General features: G+C 35.2%; 1 protein-coding gene across 2 annotated transcripts in view; it reads left to right on the top strand.

Moving 5' to 3' along the window:
- Window positions 1-21,619, top strand: part of LOC129941151 (trichoplein keratin filament-binding protein) — a 403,230-nt gene that overhangs the window by 279,558 nt on the left and 102,053 nt on the right. The gene's annotated exons all lie outside the window — the stretch shown is intronic.

The following is a 21,619-nucleotide window of genomic DNA, read 5'->3' as shown; positions in this document are numbered from 1 at the left end:
AGCGTTGATGCGGATTGGCGTGGTGCGCTCGCTCACATTGTTGAAACTCAAGACTTTTTGCCTGAGCCTGGTTGCCTTAGTGGAAACACCTCTCGTTTGCTGCCCCCAACAACTTTCCACTGGGGTTGGAACCCAATCTCCAGTTGAGGTAGTAGGCACCCGATGTTCACCGCGGGGAGGTGAGAGTAGGAGTTGATAGACAGAGGTGGGTTTTAAGAAAAATCTGTATACGCTTGTGTCCTCTTGAATGCATATGTCTACCATTTGAACGTAACAGGCATTCCTTCCCAAAAAAAGTCCCTAACTTCTATCCTTCTTTTTTGCCCGAACCTATCTTACCGATTCCTCACCCATTGTCTCGTTACAAACATGGTCAATGTTCAGTCTACGAAGAATGCGGAAGAAGAATCGAACAATTGGCAGAAGCCAATTGAACCGAGTTTTTAAGAAACCAGGACTGCCAAACAGGATTGGGACTTTACGCACCGGAATCACTACGGATTCCTTCCTGAAGTGCCCCCTTATTTTTACATTCAACTGAGTAGCTTCCAAACAATTAAAGTTATTAAGAACCTCAAAACCAAAGAAACTTCAATTACGGTTTACACCTTTAAAAATAATGTTTTAACTTTCCATTTTTGAAAGTTATAGTTCCATTTAATATCGTAGTATTTTCTTGTCGATTTAGTAATTCTAAATTGCGGCCCGGACGCTTCAATGGAGGTCCAGTAAAATCTGTTATTGACTTTTGTGCTCTTAATGTCTTTAAATCGGTCAGTAAATTTGAAGTGCAACCTAAGACTTTTCAGATCAAATGCTTATATTCGTTGAACTCTCAAGCGTATCTTCTACTCAAGAGACTTCATTGCTTCTGTGACTTTGCGAATTTTGGACTGCTTTTAACAAATAGATAGTACATAAATCAGAGAATAACTCTCTTACATAAGGAACTTAACATCAAAAAACATTCTTAGCCTTAAAATTTGTTGGCATCTTGAAGCAAACTTATATTATAAAAATCTGTGAAAAAAAGAAGTCACAATGTGACAATGAAAAGGCACTTTTATTAGGGCTTACTAAATACTCGAAAGATTTCTAGAGAATTACAAGAGAAATAAATGGAATCTACTTTAAAATAGAATCAGGAATATTCGCTAAAAATTAACCTACTTACTTCAAAGCACGATCTAAATTTAATGCACTCCTATGCAGATCATTCAATTCATGATGAATTATAAGACGCTCATATTATCATTTGAGGAAGGTCAAACTCTAATTTTTAAATCGAAAAATGGATAGGCCCTAGGCGTAGACGGGATCCCATATAACTTTTTTAAAAACTACGTTCATCAACCACTTAAAAATATTGTTCAATAAAGTTTTTTTCAAATGCTGATATCCTTTCTTCTGTCACTTAGTCTGAAGTATTTTGAATCCATAAAAAAAGGCTCTTTAGACGTTGCTGAAAATTACAGGGCCCTTTCATTTGTGAATTTAATGGCCAAAATGTTATGCTTGTAGTGAGGCTATAAAAATGCGTTCAAATAAAAAATATGCTATCTAATTCTCAAGCTTTTCTACGATTGATCAGATTTTTACACTTGCATCAATTAATCAAGAGTTTCAAGCCAAAAACAATAAAGTTTATTTCTCCTTCGTCGACTTTAAACTTATGGCTTTCTCAAGATCCTCAAATGCTTAAAACTTAAGAAAACATAGTTATGACGGAAATCCTTTGGAAACATCGAAAGAGATTAAATATTTGGGTGTTAGGCTGAATCCAACTCTAGATTTCAGTACACATCTTGCTGAGAAAGCCAATAGTTCAAAAAATTTACCAAATCTATCATGGAAAAATGTTATCTCAAACACAAGAGTAATTCTTTTAACAAAATATAAAATATTTGTTTCTGTCGTAAAACGACGCTGAGCTATGTGCTTCTCAGGTTTGGGGTACGAGGCCAATAAAAAGTTCCATAGGAATTTCCTTAAAAAAAATCTTCAATTTAACCCGAAACACACCTAGCTACGCAATTTACTTGGAAACTAGACTACTAAAGATGTTTACAAATACACTAAAGTCACAAGCTGACTTCATACTTAAAATCTGCAGCAATTATCGAGAATCAAGGACTACAAAAAAATGCTCTCATGTAAGAATCTTGAGGAGGGAAAATACATATTGACCTGAACAACTTTAAAAAATTGAAGGAACAGTTTTATTTCATAATACACAAATATGAGGATTATTTTTGAGATGCATTTAGTGCAAGAGCTTGTAAGTCTGACAGTAGAGTTTTAAATATAAAGTTCAATTAACCTTAAAAACAGAAACTACTTTCATGATTCACTAAACTTTAATGAAATATCTATGATCTTCAAAGTAAGACGCGAGCTCCTTGGCTTAAAGGGAAAACCTTTTGATGGAAGCTTCAATCAGTTTTGCACCCTCTATAACTTGAAATCTAAGGAATATTGTTTTCATGTCGTAAGTGTAATGTCTGTAATATTCAAGCCGTAAAATCTAAACTTCCTCGGAAAACATTCAGTGACTATGCAAGAGATTTTTATTAATTTGTTAACCAGGCTGACGGCTCAGCCATATCTATTAAATTCATACAATTGAACACCTTTGTTAACTAATGGACACAACTTAATTAATTATTAACTCACTTTACTTTACTTTACTTTACTTTACTTTACTTTACTTTACTTTACTTTACTTTACTTTACTTTACTTTACTTTACTTTACTTTACTTTACTTTACTTTACTTTACTTTACTTTACTTTACTTTACTTTACTTTACTTTACTTTACTTTACTTTACTTTACTTTACTTTTAATTAAAAAGTTAATATTAACTAAGAATCAACAAAAGTATTTAAAAAGTATATTAACCATCTCTAAAGGAACCAAATTAACCCACTCCCTTTACATAAAAATGTTATCATACCTTATCCTATAGGGCATAGATGGAGCTATCTTTTATAACACCTAAATTCTTTCCGGAAAGGAATTTAAATTAAAAAAAACTTGTCACCTCTCATCATCATTTCCAATAAAATTCCTCCGAAGTATGCGAAGGAGTCATGAAAAAAATGTAGGTGTGTCACTAAATCTGCCGTCATAAAACACCTGTTTAAAAACGACTTCAAATTTCTATCACTGGCAACAAAAATGCCAACACTCTTTTAATTCCATCAAAAAATAAGCTCATTCGAACTAAGCGAGTATCGATGACCAAAGGATTCACAGGAAGAAAAAATTCAAGAACCTATTTTCGTTCCAGAAAAAAGGAGAGAAGGAATGCGTCAGCAGAAATCATTTTAATTTAATTGCTGTACAAATAAAAAAAAAACCCTGACTCAAAAAGAGAAATCTGTCAAAGACTGAATTTGTGTTAAAGTTGAAGCCCATCATGCCATTCCGTAAAAAAAGAAAAAGAAAAACAGTTTAGGTAGATGTCTTATGATATGATGGAAAAGTACACAGGTTACAGGTTAGCAAAGGTTTTTCCAGAAGTTTTGATTGGATGTTCTCGTCCTCCTTTGCCTTCGTCTTGTTTGAAATGTTTTTTGAGCATCCGATGTGCCCGTGTTTTCAACTCTTTTTGCTCAATCGAAAAAATCATTCAAGGACGGATCCAGGCATTTATTCGGGGGGGTCACACGCTTACCATAAAACAATTTTTTGTTTTAGCAAAGACACCGATGCACATTTGTTTTAAATGTCTGCACATTTTATACGTTCAAGTTCAAATTCAACATATCCACAAGGTCTAATCACAAAGGATAAGCTACAATGGGCTCTCAACAGCTTCAAACCATTTAAAGCTGCAGGACCAGATGGTATAATACCAGTCGAATTACAAAAGGCTTCTGATATAATTGCACCAATCCTTGAGGCAATTATTACCAGCTGTCTTAACCTGGTCCATGTTTCCTCGGCATGGAGAGAAGTTAAAGTTGTTTTTATACCTAAAGCAGGTAAATGCTCCCAAGTCAATCCTAAAGATCTACGACCTATAAGTCTATCTTCGTCTCAACATGCCTACTGTAAAGGTAAATCGGTGGAAACAGCGTTACACACTTTAGTACGCACCATCGAATATTCCCTCCATCATAAAGAGTTCACTTTGGTTGCTTTCCTTGACATCGAAGGTGCCTTTAGCAACATGGACACATCTGCAATCACATCTGCACTGACATCTCTAAATGTAGAGAGTTCACTTCGGGAGTTAATTCATTTAATGCTTACTAGCAAAATAATTAACTCAAACCTGGGCAACTCTTCTTGCAGACGATTCGTTAGTAGAGGGACACCGCAAGGTGGTGTTCTATCCCTTCTCCTCTGGAACCTAGTGGTAATGAAATCCTAACTAGTCTGGATGCGGAGGGTTTCAGAGTGATAGCTTATGCGGACGACGTTGCTATAGCAGTTTCAGGAAAGCATCTTAATATCCTAAAAGAACTCTTACAAAATGCCTTAGACAGATTAATACTTTGGGCTGATCGGTGTGGACTGGGTGTTAACCCACACAAAACCGATCTGGTCTTATTTTCGAGGAGATACAAAATTCCATTTGTCAACCCTCCTTATATTAAAGGAATCCAATTAAAATTCTCAGACGAGGCTAAATACCTAGGTCTTGTCTTAGACAAAAAACTAAATTGGAAACGCACCGTACAGGAAAGAGTCAAAAAAGCTACTGTAGCTCTCTTTTCTTGCAAAAAAGCTGTTGGTAATAAATGGGGTTTACAGCCCAGAATCACGCATTGGCTATACACATCTGTAATCAGACCGATTTTTACGTGCGATGTGGCAGTATGGTGGACTTCTTTAGAGAAAGGTATAAACAGGGATAAGTTAAATAAAGTCCAACGTTCAGCCTGCCTATGTATAAGCGGATCGCTTCGCACGACCCCGTCTGCGGCACTGGACACCTTGCTCTACCTTACACCTCTTGACATATTTAGCAAACAAATAGCTGCAAGCTCTGCTATTCGCCTCAATGCTTCGTCGCAGTGGACTAACAACAACATTGGCCACTCCGTAATTCTAAGGTACTTAGAATCAATTCCAAAGCACACAGACTACACCATTCCCCAACTACAATTCGACAGGAATTTCCAGATTTCTATACCTACCAGATCTTTTTGGGAGGATAGGACATTCTTGGAGGATGAGTCAATCCATTTTTACACAGATGGCTCAAAAACCAAAGAAGGGGTTGGTGGTGGTGTGTACTCTGAACGACTGAAATTAAGTCTCTCATTCCCCCTTCCCAATCATTGTAGCGTGTTCCAGGCGGAACTTTTGTCGATTAAGGAAGTCTTGTCTTAGTTCAAAGAAGATATCCGTATTTTCTCCGACAGCCAGGCCGCTATCAAATCTCTGGACTCTGCCTCTACAAACTCTATAACAGTCCATAACTTTCGATCATCTCTAATGGAGATGGCGCAACAGTTTAATATTCACCTTTGCTGGGTGCCGGGCCATAGAGACATTCCAGGTAACTGTAAGGCAGATGAACTCGCCAGGAACGGTACAGTACAGCCCATCCTACCACGTTTGGCAAGTACTGGCATACCAATCGCTACTTGTAAACTGCTGATAATGCAAGACGCTGCGAGAAGGGCAGGCGCCAGGTGGACCAACATCACCACGTGTCAAGCCACAAAAAACATCTGGCCAACACTGGATTTAAAACGTTCAAGGTGCTCGCTCTCTCTAAGCAGATCGCATATAAGCTCGATAATGGGTGTCATAACTGTCTAATAGGAAAGCACGCCACGAGACTAGGCGTATTCTCAAATTACTTTTGCAGAAGCTGTATGGACGAGGAAGAGGAGGAAACATTTCTTCATCTTCTCTGCACATGCCCTGCTCTAGCTCGAAAACGCAAGAATTACCTAGGAGAATTCTTCTTTAACTATCTAAATCATATCAGTATAATCAGCCTCTCACGTTTCGTAAGGGACTCAAGCTGGTTCCATTGAGCTTAGGAGGAAGCCTCAAGATTCATTTGGTATCACAATGGGCCATTTAAGTGGTCTAAGTGTGTCCGTTTCCATCTTGGACAGCCACTTTAACCTAACCTAACCTGCACATTGAAATGAGTGAAAAATATTGAACCTGGTCAAGTACATTCCACATTCGTGTAGTGCGGCTAAAGAAAAAATCCCTGTACTTGACAGTACGTCCGAAATAGGGCGCATGGATAAGCTGATGGGCATTCTTAGCAGTGCGAGTATTGTGGTTGAATCATTTAAGGGGAAAAATGGAGCTTTGTTTATAAAAATAACGATAGCCATGAGACTCTGCGGTGGTGTTAGAGAGTCGTTGTTCTTATCATTTTTAGAGCTCTCTTTTCAATTCTATCTAGAAGACTTAAACTCGAGTTTTATACGAATAAAAGCTTTGTAAATTATAACCAGATCAGAAGGGGTAAAAAAACTTCTTGCATCGGCGAGGCGGGGAAAACGTAAACACTTAGCAGCCTTTTTGACAATGTCGAATATGTAACCACTTTACAAACAATGGTTTGTGATACACATAACTAGAATTGCAAGCTGTGTAGTCTCCTCGATGCATGTACCACCCATGGATGGTGGCTTTGGTGGAGGGTAACGCTTTTGACAGCATTCAGTTTTCGAAATATGTATTATAAATTCTAGAAGATTTTGGCAATGCGGTCAAGATTAGAATTTAATGAGCTTATCTTATTCTGCCTTTGATAGTCTACATCCAAGGAGCAAGGATGATAATCTACAAACGAATACGAAAGTTGAGGGTACTGTCATCAGTGGAAAAATTAAGTGGGTTGGAAGTTTCAGACATAATATTATTTATTAAACTAAGGAAGAGCGTCGGAGACAAAACAGCTGGCACACCAGCTTTTATTTTGTGGATATCAGATTTGAACCCATCTAATACTACTCCAAAAGGTAATTTCTAACCCAAGAAAGAAGAGAATCATCAATACCAAAAGCTCGCATTTTCGATAAGAGAGCTCTGTCAAATACCTCTGAAATATCAAATACAATAATCTAACTTCCTCCAAAACGAAGTAAAGATTTATTCTACTGTTTGGCAAGATAAACCCATGAGATCACCAATGGACCTATTGCTGCGAAAGCCGTACTGTCGGTCATTAAGAAGCTTTCGGCCTTCAAGATATTTTTTTACGCTGAAAATTGATCAGTGTTTCCATGACCTAAGAAAGAAGGGACGTAAGTGCAATTGGATGAAAGTTAGAGCTTCATGAGGATTAGTCTTTTTTAGTGACAGGCTGTACAAAAGCTGTTTTCGACCCACTCGGAAAGAGACCAGTTAAATAGGATGTAAAAGCCTACGCAGTACGCAGTGGTCTTGCCAGCGTTGCAGAGCACTGTTTCAGAACAATAGCGGGGATACTATCAAGGTCTTTAAGTACTCTAGCAACCGAAAAAGTGCGAATGAAGATTTGTCCCATAGAATCGGTTACGCTTTCGGGTACAGGAGAAGTCATGTTACTCATTGGCAGCATCGAATTAACAGCAAACTGTGCTGCAAGCAAATTGGCTTGACCTATAGAGCTTACAAAAGACGTATCATTAGAAACGAGCCTAGGATAGTTAAAGCTTGATGAGGATTCGTCTTTTTTAGGGAGAGGCTGGACAAAAGCTGTTTTCGATCCACTCAGAAAGAGACCAGTTAAATAGGACAGATGGAAAAGCTTACGCAGTACGCAGTGGTCTTGCCAGTGTTGAAGAACACCGTTTCAGAACAATTGCGGGGATACTATCCAGGTCAGCGGATTTGTGAATATCAAGGTCTTTAAGTACTCTAGCAACCGAACCAGTGCGAATGAAGATTTGTCCCATAGAATCGTTTACGCTTTCGGGTACAGGAGGAGTCATGTTACTCATCACAAGTATCGAATTAACAGCAAACTGTGTTGCAAGCATATTGGGTTTACCTATCGAGCTTACAAAAGGATTGTCGTTGGAAACGAGCGTAGGAGCTGGCGATGACTTAGTGTTACACACATTTTTTACTTTTGGGACATTGTAGTGTTTGTAGCCTTGTTTTTTTGAAAAGCCAACCGCAGTACATTAGAAAAATTATATGAACAACAAATACAACATCCGCAAGTAAAGTGAAATCGTGCTGTGGATAGAGTTTTGACTTTTATCCAAGTATCAAAATCAAATTTCGAGACGCTCGTACGTTTTATACCTCTTTAAGATTCGATTGATGTGTTCGTAAAGTAATTGCCAATACATACAAATCTATGACTCCAATTTAAAATTCAAGATAAACTTTTTCATTTCAACAGAATTTCTTTTCAATTTATTTTAACTCAGCTCTTTGACTTTTATAAATTTGGGAGTGCTATGACCCTCATTTCTCCCCTTGGATCCGCTATTGCAAAGATTTATAGGAAAATACATACATTTTGTGTATTTTGAGTCACTCATTGTATTGAATGTTCGAATGCTTGTATCAATCTGTGTAGAAGTATGTAAATAGAAACACTTTTTCCGGGCTTTGGGAATATCCTTTAGGGAATTAATAAAAGTACTAGACAAGGAAGTAGGAGGTATACGGACGCACATACTCATGCATTAAATATTTCTTAAAAGTGTGTACTTTTCATTGAGTTTTAAATCAATTACTTAAAAAATCTCTTAATCGATTTTATGACCATTGTCAAATTTTATTTTCAGTCTTCATTGCCACAAAAAGTTTTTGTAAAATGTTTATTTGCAATCCGTATAAAAAATGGTGTCTTCTAATTATGCAATGTGTCTGATATTCCAGAACTCTCATCGATTTTTTACTTTTTTAAAATTTTACGGTAGGGATTTCCAATAACTAACCCGTTATTTTTGCAACTGTCACTTTCTAAACTGTCTTTTTTGACACTACACTAAACTGAAATCTTCAAAATACTGAAGTTCACACTTATGAACAGTCGCAGTTTTGCAAAAAAAATTGATGACCTTGTTGTTTCTTAAAAAGCAATCACAATCGGTCACCGAGGTCTTGTGATTTAACACCTCCAAACTTTAAATTTTTAGACCACATTAAAAATAAGTTTAAAGCTCCATAATCGGTTCAGTTCAAGAGGGCAATTATTTCTTCTGGTGACTTTGCATTGCTGCCGAGCAAATTTCTGCCGGAGGTCGTCATCGCAGTAATTATTATTTTCATTTGCTATTCGAAAGTCTTCTACAGTGGGCAGCATGGTCTTCTAGCTTCTTATACCACAGATTTTCGTTTTCAATGCTGATATTGACTGGTTTGAGAAGCATTTCTTCCATGTTGCGGATATTGCACTTTTAGATTTAATAAGCTTTTCCTTAAGGTGTATTTCCATATTAAGACTGCTGGTTATGGTAAATCCTAGATATTTGTAGGCTTTAACAATCTCGATTGGTTCTATGTCATAGTGCCATTTCTCATAAAATCACCTTGGGTTTGCTCAAATTGACTTTCAGATTCCATAACCGGCAATACACATTTAGTCGGTTAATCATCAACTGTAGGATTTTTTGCGAGTAAGCAAACAATATGACGTCATCTGCACAAAGCAAGGCTTTGATGAGTTTCGTCGACATTGCAATTCCACCAGAAAGAAAATCAATCACGTCCTCTATGAACAAGGCAAAAAGATTTGGGCTTAAATTTCAACCTTGTTTGGCTCCCATCTTCGATTCGAAACACTCCCACTTTTCGGCCCCATTCCATACATCTACCTTATTTTCGTCATAGGCGCTTTCTAATACCTGCCCAAATTTGTCTGACATTCCATAATTGTAGAGCTTGAATAATAGTGATCGGCACGGCGGTCAACGGTATCAAAAGCTGCCTTGAAATCGACCAAAAATACGTAGAGCTTCTTTTTTTGTTTAATAGAGGTTGCCGCTAGGCTTTGTGGTACAAAAATATTGTCGATAGTCGAGTAGCCACTTCTGAAACCTGTCGGTTATTTAATAATGTTGCGAATATCTTGTAGGTGGCGCGGCGTGGAGAAAGGATATACCACGGTAGTTGGAAAAATTAAGACATTTGTTAACTGTTCTGGAATACTTTCAGTATCCAAAATTGTATTGAAAGCCGTTGTTAAATTTAAAGTTAGTCTTCCGTTCCACATTTAAAGAGGCTTTTTTGTCCTTCAATTTCACTAATACAGTTTTAACTTTGTCCTGCGCTGACACCAATATTTTACTTCAAGGTGATTTTAATTTACTACACATTGACTGGATTCCATCGGAAGACGAATCTGGCTTTGAAGCCTCTCTCTCTTCTTCACAATTGCAACTATCTTTTCTCGATAAAATGCTTCTTACTGACTTACAGCAAACAAGCTGTATTAAAAACTCAAAAATTCGAATTCTCAAATTAGTATTTTCTTCTGACGCTATTTGTACTCTTGTTCTAGAATCTAGATCAGTAATTACTCATATTGATAAATATCACTCCCCCTTGGATATTTTTCTTGACTTAAGTAATCACCTTACTGAACACAGTAATTCCTTTGATTGCTTAAATAATTTTGATTTCAGATGAGCTAATTTCCAGCAGTTGTGTGAAGATTCAAACATTTCTGGAATTGCTGATACATTAGCATTTCCTAACATTGACGAAGCAGTTTTAACTTTTCATAAGATCCTTAATAATTGTTTAGAAAAAAATCTACCTTTAAAGAAATCAAGAATTACTAACTTTAACCACCCTTGGTACACGAAAGAATTGCGTTTACTTCGTAACAAAAGAAATTAGGCATGGAAAACTTAAATTATTATTGGCACCACTTTGAAAGAGAATCCTAAAAAAATTTGGAAGCTTGTAAACTTAAAGAAAAAATCAGTAGCTTTCCAGTTAACTTCACTTACAAGAACATTTCGTTTGATAAAACTGTTGATATCTGTAACGCTTTCGCAACAAATGTCCGTGAGTCATTTGTTAATAGCCCTGAAGAAGTTGATGAAGTATATTTTCATAGTCTTCACTCCTTTTCGCAAACTATAGATGGTGTCACATCCCTATGCTACAGAGTACTGTCCTTGATCTTTTATCTGCGTTGAATGATGACTGCTCAGCCGGTCCCGATGGTGTTCCCCTGATAAAACTAAAATAGCATTGTAATGCTTTAGTTGAAACCCTTACGTCCTTATTCAAACTTTCTCTAAAAACAGGCAAATTTCCCAGTATTTGGAAGAAGACATTTCTAACACCAATTTTCAAGAAAGGTAACAGGGTGGATATAACAAACTATAGGCCCATTGCAAAGCTTTCTTGCATTCCTAATTTGTTTGAACAAGTTGTTTTTGAAAGTATAGCATTTTTTAATAAAAATCTTATTTGCGAACAGCAACATGGTTTTTTAAAAAAAGGGCAACCGTTACTAATCTCCTCACATTCTCAAACATATGTTCAAACGCTTTAAAACAAGGTTATGAAGTTGACTGTGTATACACTGACTTTTCTAAAGCTTTTGACCAACTTAGGCACGGAATTATTTTATTTAAACTCAAAGCTCTTGGTTTTCCACAATATTTCTAAGATTGGATCAAATCATACCTTGAAAACAGATCATATAAGGTCAAATTTAAGAAACTTTTGTTGCTCAATCTGGTGTTCCCCAGGGAAGCCATCTTGGCCCTTTTCTGTTCATCCTGTCTATTAATGACGAGACGTATCGTCATGTCTACTCTTAAGTGAGTCTTTCATTTTTGCTGACGTCATGAAGATTTTTAAGATAATAAGGTCCATCCATGATCGTATTTTTTTACAAGCCGACATTGATAGTTTCACATTTTGGTGTGGGATAAATAGCCTTTCTCTCAACCCCTTAAAATGACAGACGATAAATAAAATTGTTAAATAAAATGCACGACTGTGTCGCACGAACTTGCTCCTGTATGCAAATGGTCTGTTTAAAAAAGTACCTAGTTTGTTTTCAAAGATATAAATGCCGCGCGATTCATCCCAAGACACTACTCATCCTAGGACAACTCATCCTGGAAATGAAAAATACTCAACGAAAACAATTGTTTGTGTATTCAACTAGTTCGTTGAAATCTTTTTCCTTCAGATGGTTTTTATTTAAGTTTAATATAAGAAAAACTAGGATGGAAAGTAATGTATGTACAGATAAGAAAGGAAAAGGTGTCTAAGACGAATAAATAATAGTTCATTGGCGTTCTCAACTTTATGCAGATAGATAAAAACATTTGTATGATGATAATGAAGGAATGTTATTGGTAGGTAGAAGGTACTAACTACAATCCTATCACATTCCTTCTTCCCTTAAAGTTTTCAGCGCAAACATGGAGTTATTAAGTTCAGTCTATTTTGTTCGTTAAAGTTAAAAAAAAACAAGCATACGAACAGGTAAAAGAAATTGCCATTCATGTGTTGTTTACAGTAAGGCTCTTGTCCGTTTTAGATTTTAGTTATGAAATGACACGTAAGCAGTAGTTGTAGAGGTTGTACGTAATGCTAAATTTATACTTAAGGGATCGTATTTAGTACGTTCGTATAAATAACATTATTTCTGCACCGGTGTATGTTACGTCGGGTGTCCCGCAAGGAAGCCATCTTGGTCCTCTTCTTTTTTTATTGTTTATAAACGACATTCCTGATATGTTTTTAAATTCAAAGTGCTTGATGTACGCAGATGATCTTAAGGTATTTCGTTGTATAAAATCTGAACATGATTGTTTTCTTTTGCAACAAGATCTTGACTGGTGTTTAGCCAACTGTTTACATTTGAACATCTCCAAATGCCAAAGCCTAACGTTTTCTCGAAACCGTCGTCCAACTTATTTTATCTATAAAATCAATCATGCCATTGTCCGTTATAATCTTTAAAAAAGATCTTGGTGTAATTTTTGATTGAAAACTTGACATTGTAAAGCATATAGATTTTTAAGTTGCTAAAGGCAGTTCAATGTTAGATTTCATAATGCGAAACTCAAAGGAGTTTTCCGATCCACACATCTTAAAGTGTTTATATTTTGCGTTTGTAAGGTCTGAACTTGAATACTGTAGTGTAATCTGAAATACTTCATATTTTCTTCATTCATTTAGAATCGAAAAGATCCAAAAACGATTTACGAGAGTTGTAGTAAAAAAAACTTCAATGGGACATAGATTTTCCTACCTATAAAACGAGGTGTAAACTGCTCGGTATTTTGCCTCTTAACATTCGCAGAAAGTATACAGAGGTTATGTTCATTCGTGACATAGTAGCAAATCATATTGATTGCTCACAATTGTTAGCTTTAATTGGGATTAATGTTCCTGCGAGATTGCTTCGAAACCAACCGTTGTTTAATGTTCCATGTCATAGAACTGTGTATGCTTCCAATGAACCAATATCCAGGTGTTTAAGAGAAACAAATACTGTTTGCAACATGATTGATTTCAATGTTAGTAGATATTTATTTAAATCAAATGTATTGTTAATTTTAAATAACTTTGCTGGTGGTAATGTTTAAAATTTTAAATTGTATGTATTATATTATCTAGTAATCACTAAAGTACCTATTGTAACTTTGTTTGATGAATTAACTAAACTAAACTAATACCTATATAGGTACAATGTGGATACGTTGAATAAGTAATTCTAAAAGAAAATACATATACTCTTTCTGACCTGTTTCTTTAACTTATACTAAGTATTTATTCTTTTATTTAGTAAACGGTGATTTTTTAAGAGCTTGAAAACTTTAAAAAAAAAAAACGCATACAATTTGCAAAATCTCATCGATTCTTTATTTGAAACGTTAGATTGGTCCATGACATTTACTTTTTGAAGATAATTTAATTTAAATGTTGCTGACTTATTTGTGTAGACTTTAGACTTACAGACGTAGACGTAGCCCCACAAAAAATAGTCTAAAGGCGTCAAATCGGATGATCTTGGTGGCCAACTTACCGGTCCATTCCTTGAGATGAATTGTTCTCCGAAGTTTTCCCTCAAAATGGCCATAGAATCGCGAGCTGTGTGGCATGTAGCGCCATCTTGTTGAAACCACATGTCAACCAAGTTCAGTTCTTCCATTTTTGGCAACAAAAAGTTTGTTAGCATTGAACGATAGCGATCGCCATTCACCGTAACGTTGCGTCCAACAGCATCTTTGAAAAAATACGGTCCAATGATTCCACCAGCGTACAAACCACACCAAACAGTGCATTTTTCGGGATGCATGGGCAGTTCTTGAACGGCTTCTGGTTGCTCTTCACTCCAAATGCGGCAATTTTGCTTATTTACGTAGCCATTCAACCAGAAATGAGCCTCATCGCTGAACAAAATTTGTCGATAAAAAAGCGGATTTTCTGCCAACTTTTCTAGGGCCCATTCACTGAAAATTCGACGTTGTGGCAGATCGTTCGGCTTCAGTTCTTGCACGAGCTGTATTTTATACGGTTTTACACCAAGATCTTTGCGTAAAATTATCCATGTGGTCGAATAACACAAACCCAATTGCTGCGAACGGCGACGAATCGACATTTCACGGTCTTCAGCAACACTCTCAGAAACAGACGTAATATTCTCTTCTGTACGCACGCATTCGTGTGGTTGGTTTAATGTCCAATAAAGTAAACTGAGTGCGAAACTTGGTCACAATCGCATTAATTGTTTGCTCACTTGGTCGATTATGTAGACCATAAATCGGACGTAAAGCGCGAAACACATTTCGAACCGAACACTGATTTTGGTAATAAAATTCAATGATTTGCAAGCGTTGCTCGTTAGTAAGTCTATTCATGATGAAATGTCAAAGCATACTGAGCATCTTTCTCTTTGACACCATGTCTGAAATCCCGCGTGATCTGTCAAATACTAATGCATGAAAATCCTAACCTCAAAAAAATCACCCTTTATAAGGCAAGTAAAAGAATAATATTTCAAATCATATACACAAAGGTACCAACATATTACTTCTTGGTAGACTAGACACTTTAAAATAGATTGTTGATTAAATATATCATATTCGTTAATCCGATGCAGTAGCGCTTAACGTCCATCGTTGGTATTTACAATAGTTATAGTTACCTATAAAATTACATAAAGATGTACCAAATTCATTAATTTCGATTAAAGATATTAATGTTATTAAAATTTTGTCAAGATAATGCGCTCTTTCGGGCTCATTCATAGGATTTGATCTGGTGAGATGGGAGGAGGTTACATTTAATGCATTTAATACAGTTAAATTAATTAATAAAAAACTATTTTAAGATTCAAAATTTTACCTGAAAATAAGTTTGTCTTCAAAAATTTAAATGCTATTGTATAAATTAAAAAACCGTTGATTTTTCAAATGTTTTTTTTTTGACAATCGTTAAAGCGGTTTTTTTTAAATTAATTTTGTATATATAAAATTTTTCAATTTTGTTCTAAAAATATTTTCGGTATGCAGTTGTTCAGTAATTGTAAATATGCGCTTTACATTTGAATTTCTTAAAAAATGTTGACCCGTTTTTGAAATACAGAGTTTTGAAAAAAAAATCAATATTTTTTTAAAAATCCAAACAATACAAAATTGGACTTTTGATAATCAAATATTGTTAAGACAATATAAGAACTTATTCGAAAAAAAATGCTGAGAAAATTAAAAAACAAAATAACGGCTCTATGAGGGGCACCTTTCTTGAGCAATACAAAAATATGTTTTCTTATAAAAAGAAGCCAAGTTCAAAAATAAAATTTTAGCGAAAATTAAAAAAAATACAATGCACGACTGGGTCGCACGAACTTGCTCCTGTATGCTAAGAGTATGTTTAAAACAGTACTTATATAAGATTTAAAAATATACCTGTAAATTAAGTTTGTCTTCAAAGATATAAATGCCATTATGTACAATTGTACATAATGAAAACCATAGTACTTTCATGAGCAGAAACTTTTAGGGCGACCAGATGCATAGTCGTTGGCGTGGCTTTAGTATCGAAAGTGGGGAAATTCAGCGGGAGCGAGAGAAAAATATTATTTCCATTCCCATAAGCAGCCAGCAGAATAAGGGAGATAATTAATTTTCGACCCAAAACCTTATTCGTAAAGAATAATATTTTAAAATCACATATACAAAGTTACCAAGATAATACTTCTTGATAGACACTTTAAAATAGACTGTTGATTAAATATATCATATTCGTTAATCCGATACAGTTGCGCTACATGGGCGGCCATCGTTGGTATTTACAATAATTTTAATTATAAAAATACATAAATATGTACCAAATGCACTAATTTAGATAAAAGCTAGGAATGTAATTACAATTTTGTCAAAATAATGAGCTCTTTCGGGCTCATGCACAGTTAAAATATTAAAAAAAAATTATTTTAAAATTCAAAATTTCGCCCGAAAAATAAGTTTGTCTTCAAAAATTTAAATGGCATTTTATAAATAAAAAAACATTTTATTTTTCAAATTTTTTTTTAGAAAATCGTTAGAGCGGTTTTTTTTTAAATAATTTTTTATATATAACATTTCTCAATTTTGTTCTAAAAATATTTTTGGTACGCAGTTGTTTAGAGATTGTTAATATACGCTATACGTTTGAATTTCGTAAAAAAATGTTGAAACGTTTTTGAGATATCGAATTTTGAAAAAATAAAATTCAATATTTTTTTAAAAATCCAAATAATAAAAAATTGCACTTTTGATAATCAAATATTGTTAAAGCAATATTAGAGCTTATTCAGAAAAAAAAATTATTAAAATCGGTTTATAAATTGCTGGAAAATTAAAAAACAAAATAACGGTTCTATGAGTGGTACCTTTCCTGAGCAATACAAAAATTTGTTTTTCTTATTTAAAGAAGCCAAGTTAAAAAATAAAATTTTAGAGAAAATTTAAAGAAAATCTATCGGTTTGTTTTTGAGAAAATTCGAATTTTCGTTTTTTGCCCAAAAATATTGTATGGTGGCCACTGTTAGTTTTGATCTTAAAAAAAAATGAAAAAAACGCCTAATGCGAATCTGCTCAAAACCTTAACTTCCAAGTTTGAACTCAATCGACCCAATGGTTTAGGCTGTAGGAGTGTGGACAGACAGACAAAACCGACCGGACGGAATCGCGGGACCCACTTTTTTCGACTTGTCTACCATCGTAATATCATGTTTGATTAAAATCTCGAGTTCGAAATTTTGCACGAATGCAAAACTTGCCATACAGTTCCTATATGTCGCAAGTAAAAACAAATCGGTAATTTACATATTTGATTATTGTATATCACAGCAAAAACTCTATCGCGTCTCCACATTTAAAGATTTAGGTGTATATTTCTGTTCTGAGTTTACACATCACATTAATTTTATTGTTAATAAGGCAAGTTCTATGCTTGGTTTTATAAAGCGCTGGGCAAAGGAGTTCAATGATCCCTATGTTACCCTTTCTTTGTATAATTGCCATGTTCATCGTCCTCATCTTGAATATGCTCCGCAGGTATGGTTTCCCTATTACGAAATTTATAGAAAACGTATTGAATCAATTCAACATAATTTCATTCGCTTTGCCCTAAAGGGTCTCCCTTGGGAAGATCCTTATGTTCTGCCTCCCTATGAACATCGTATTCTACTTCTTCAAATGCAATCTCTCCATCGAAGGCGTGTTAATAATGACTTAGTATTTTTTCATCAACTTATTAATGCTAAAATTGATGCACCTTATTTGATATTTTGTGTGCATGTGAATTACCGAGGCGGAACTCATCGCCTGCGTACATTTGATTTTATACATATTGACTTCCATAGAACTAACTATTAGAAAAATGAAGCCTCAAGTCGAATAAGCATTTTATATAACTTAAACTGTTCATCGATTGATTTAAGTTTAAATAAGGGGTTTAGAACCAGTGCTGCAGTGTTGTTCTGCATTAATTCATGTTAAGTGTTATTTATATTTTGTATTTTGTGCGTGTGATAGGCTTTAATAATTGTATTATTATCTTACTAACACTAACACATGCACTTATGATGAGCCTCTGATCGTGGTTTGAAGCTTCCAACTAACTACTTTCTGAAATTCTGAAGTGTAAAATCATGAGTTATGACACTATCCAAAATATCATGCGAGTACGAAGGATAGGAAACGTAAGACTCTCTGGGTTCAAAAGTAACATGAAGATTGTAAGTTTAAGAGCCTCGGTTTTATAAAACTTTGTTTTTTTTCCTTGCATTTTTCTTTGAATTCTGCATTTGCTACTAAATACATTTTTTTTAGGGAATGGCAGCTGAATTTCGAAAAGCTTTTAGCCATTCGAATGTTTTTTTACGTGCTTTTCCGCAATCTACGTCGAACCATTTTTCTTTATTTTTAAGAATTGGTATTTTCTCGATTCCAGGCACGAAAGTTTTATAATTTTTTTAATGTGGCCTATTGAAATTTGAGTCACCGTTGGAAGATTTCATTCCAGGTTACACCGATACTTGTACTCGTAATAAGTAAATATGTATATCTTTTACATACAACAAATTAGTCCTGAAATAAATAATGAAAAGGATCTGATAGCCTTGGCGGTCATTTTGGTGTCATCGATTACAGTGTTAATGGTATAAGCTCGTTCCTCGTTGCAATGAAATTAACATCCATTGATTTCCTCGAAAAAATATTCTTTATTTTTAATTTTAAAATGAAACCTCTTCTTGGAAAACGCTATTTTTGTTAATCATTTAAATAAATAAAAAAAGACTTTTGGGATTTCCCGTTTGTGCTTAAAAAACTAACAAAAAAAAACGGGGATTTTTTTGGAAACTGAAATAAACAACTTTATAAAGTTTTAGTCATTGTATCCTTTATTTTTAATTAATTAAAAAATAACGTTAGTACTTCCCCTTGGATGACATAAATTCCAAAGAAGTGACTTTTTGTTTATTGAAGCTCTCGCTTGTGTTGGACAGTGGGCACGAATAGAATAGGAAAATATTATTACTAAAAAATTTTAAATTATTTTTTTTCTATCAGCAAAGAGCTAAAGTATAGGTCAAAGTGCATTACAAAAAAAGTATGTTGACAGAGCAATCCATCTAAAAGACTTAAGCTTAAACACGTTTTAAATTTAAAAAAAAAACAAGCACATTAAATGATTCCTAGAACTTAATAAAACTCGAAAATATCTGAATACAAATTAAGTGTCCACCTTTCAATTGATGCATAAATCTCAAAGTGATTTTTGTCAGTTTTTCGAAAAAATCGTGGGCTAACCCCTTCCCGAAAAAAAGGAGTATTTTCAAAACTATTTCCCACCCAATCGATATACACATCAAAAGAAGGGTATTTAAATGCTCTACCCGCAACTGCAAACCAAAATGTTCTACGAGCTCCCGTTTCCGAGAAATTCGTCAAAAACTAAAATTACAGAATTTCGACCCAGCTCATCACAAATTATCTTTCGATTGCTCTATTTCCTCAACCAAGCCTCCAAACATGTTGCGGTTTTCACTGTAATACTGAGCATCGACCCACCTTTCAATTGATGCATAAATCTCAAAAATGATTTTTGTCAGTTTTTCGAAAAAATCGTGGGCTAACCCCTTGCCGAAAAAAAGGAGTATTTTCAAAACTATCTCCCACCCAGTCAAAATACACATCAAGAGAAAGGTATTTAAATGCTCTACCCAACACTGCAAACCAAAATGTTCTACGAGCTCTCGTTTCCGAGCAATTCGTCAAAAACTAAAATTACAGAATTTCGACCCAGCTCATCACAAATTATCTTTCGATTGCTCTATTTCCTCAACCAAGCCTCCAAACATGTTGCGGTTTTCACTGTAATACTGAGCATCGACCCACCTTTCAATTGATGCATAAATCTCAAAAATGATTTTTTGTCAACTTTTCGAGAAAATCGTGGGCTATCCCCTTGCCGAAAAAAATGAGTATTTTCAAAACTATCTCCCACCCAGTCAAAATACATATCAAAAGAAAGGTATTTAAATGCTCTACCCAACACTGCAAACCAAAATGTTCTACGAGCTCTCGTTTCCGAGCAATTCGTCAAAAACTAAAATTACAGAATTTCGACCCAGCTCATCACAAATTATCTTTCGATTGCTCTATTTCCTCAACCAAGCCTCCAAACATGTTGCGGTTTTCACTATAATACAGACCATCGATCCACCTTTGATGCATAAATCTCAAAAATGATTTTTGTCAGTTTTTCGAAAAAATCGTGGGCTAACCCCTTGCCGAAAAAAAGGAGTATTTTCAAAACTATTTCCCACCCAATCGATATACACATCAAAAGAAGGGTATTTAAATGCTCTACCCGCAACTGCAAACCAAAATGTTCTACGAGCTCCCGTTTCCGAGAAATTCGTCAAAAAGTAAAATTACAGAATTTCGACCCAGCTCATCACAAATTATCTTTCGATTGCTCTATTTCCTCAACCAAGCCTCCAAACATGTTGCGGTTTTCACTGTAATACAGAGCATCGACCTACCTTTCAATTGATGCATAAATCTCAAAAATGATTTTTTGTCAGTTTTTCGAGAAAATCGTGGGCTAACCCCTTGCCGAAAAAAAGGAGTATTTTCAAAACTATTTCCCACCCAATCGATATACACATCAAAAGAAGGGTATTTAAATGCTCTACCCGCAACTGCAAACCAAAATGTTCTACGAGCTCCCGTTTCCGAGAAATTCGTCAAAAACTAAAATTACAGAATTTCGACCCAGCTCATCACAAATTATCTTTCGATTGCTCTATTTCCTCAACCAAGCCTCCAAACATGTTGCGGTTTTCACTGTAATACTGAGCATCGACCCACCTTTCAATTGATGCATAAATCTCAAAAATGATTTTTGTCAGTTTTTCGAAAAAATCGTGGGCTAACCCCTTGCCGAAAAAAAGGAGTATTTTCAAAACTATCTCCCACCCAGTCAAAATACACATCAAGAGAAAGGTATTTAAATGCTCTACCCAACACTGCAAACCAAAATGTTCTACGAGCTCTCGTTTCCGAGCAATTCGTCAAAAACTAAAATTACAGAATTTCGACCCAGCTCATCACAAATTATCTTTCGATTGCTCTATTTCCTCAACCAAGCCTCCAAACATGTTGCGGTTTTCACTGTAATACAGAGCATCGACCCACCTTTCAATTGATGCATAAATCTCAAAAATGATTTTTTGTCAACTTTTCGAGAAAATCGTGGGCTATCCCCTTGCCGAAAAAAATGAGTATTTTCAAAACTATCTCCCACCCAGTCAAAATACATATCAAAAGAAAGGTATTTAAATGCTCTACCCAACACTGCAAACCAAAATGTTCTACGAGCTCTCGTTTCCGAGCAATTCGTCAAAAACTAAAATTACAGAATTTCGACCCAGCTCATCACAAATTATCTTTCGATTGCTCTATTTCCTCAACCAAGCCTCCAAACATGTTGCGGTTTTCACTGTAATACTGAGCATCGACCCACCTTTCAATTGATGCATAAATCTCAACAATGATTTTTGTCAGTTTTTCGAGAAAATCGTGGCCTAACCCCTTGCCGAAAAAAAGGAGTATTTTCAAAGCTATCTCCCACCCAATCAAAATACACATCAAAAGAAAGGTATTTAAATGCTCTACCCGCAACTGCAAACCAAAATGTTCTACGAGCTTTCGT

Source organism: Eupeodes corollae, chromosome 1 (assembly GCF_945859685.1).
Source record: "Eupeodes corollae chromosome 1, idEupCoro1.1, whole genome shotgun sequence".
NCBI lineage: Eukaryota > Metazoa > Arthropoda > Insecta > Diptera > Syrphidae > Eupeodes > Eupeodes corollae.
This window is presented reverse-complemented; position numbering and strand designations above follow the sequence as displayed.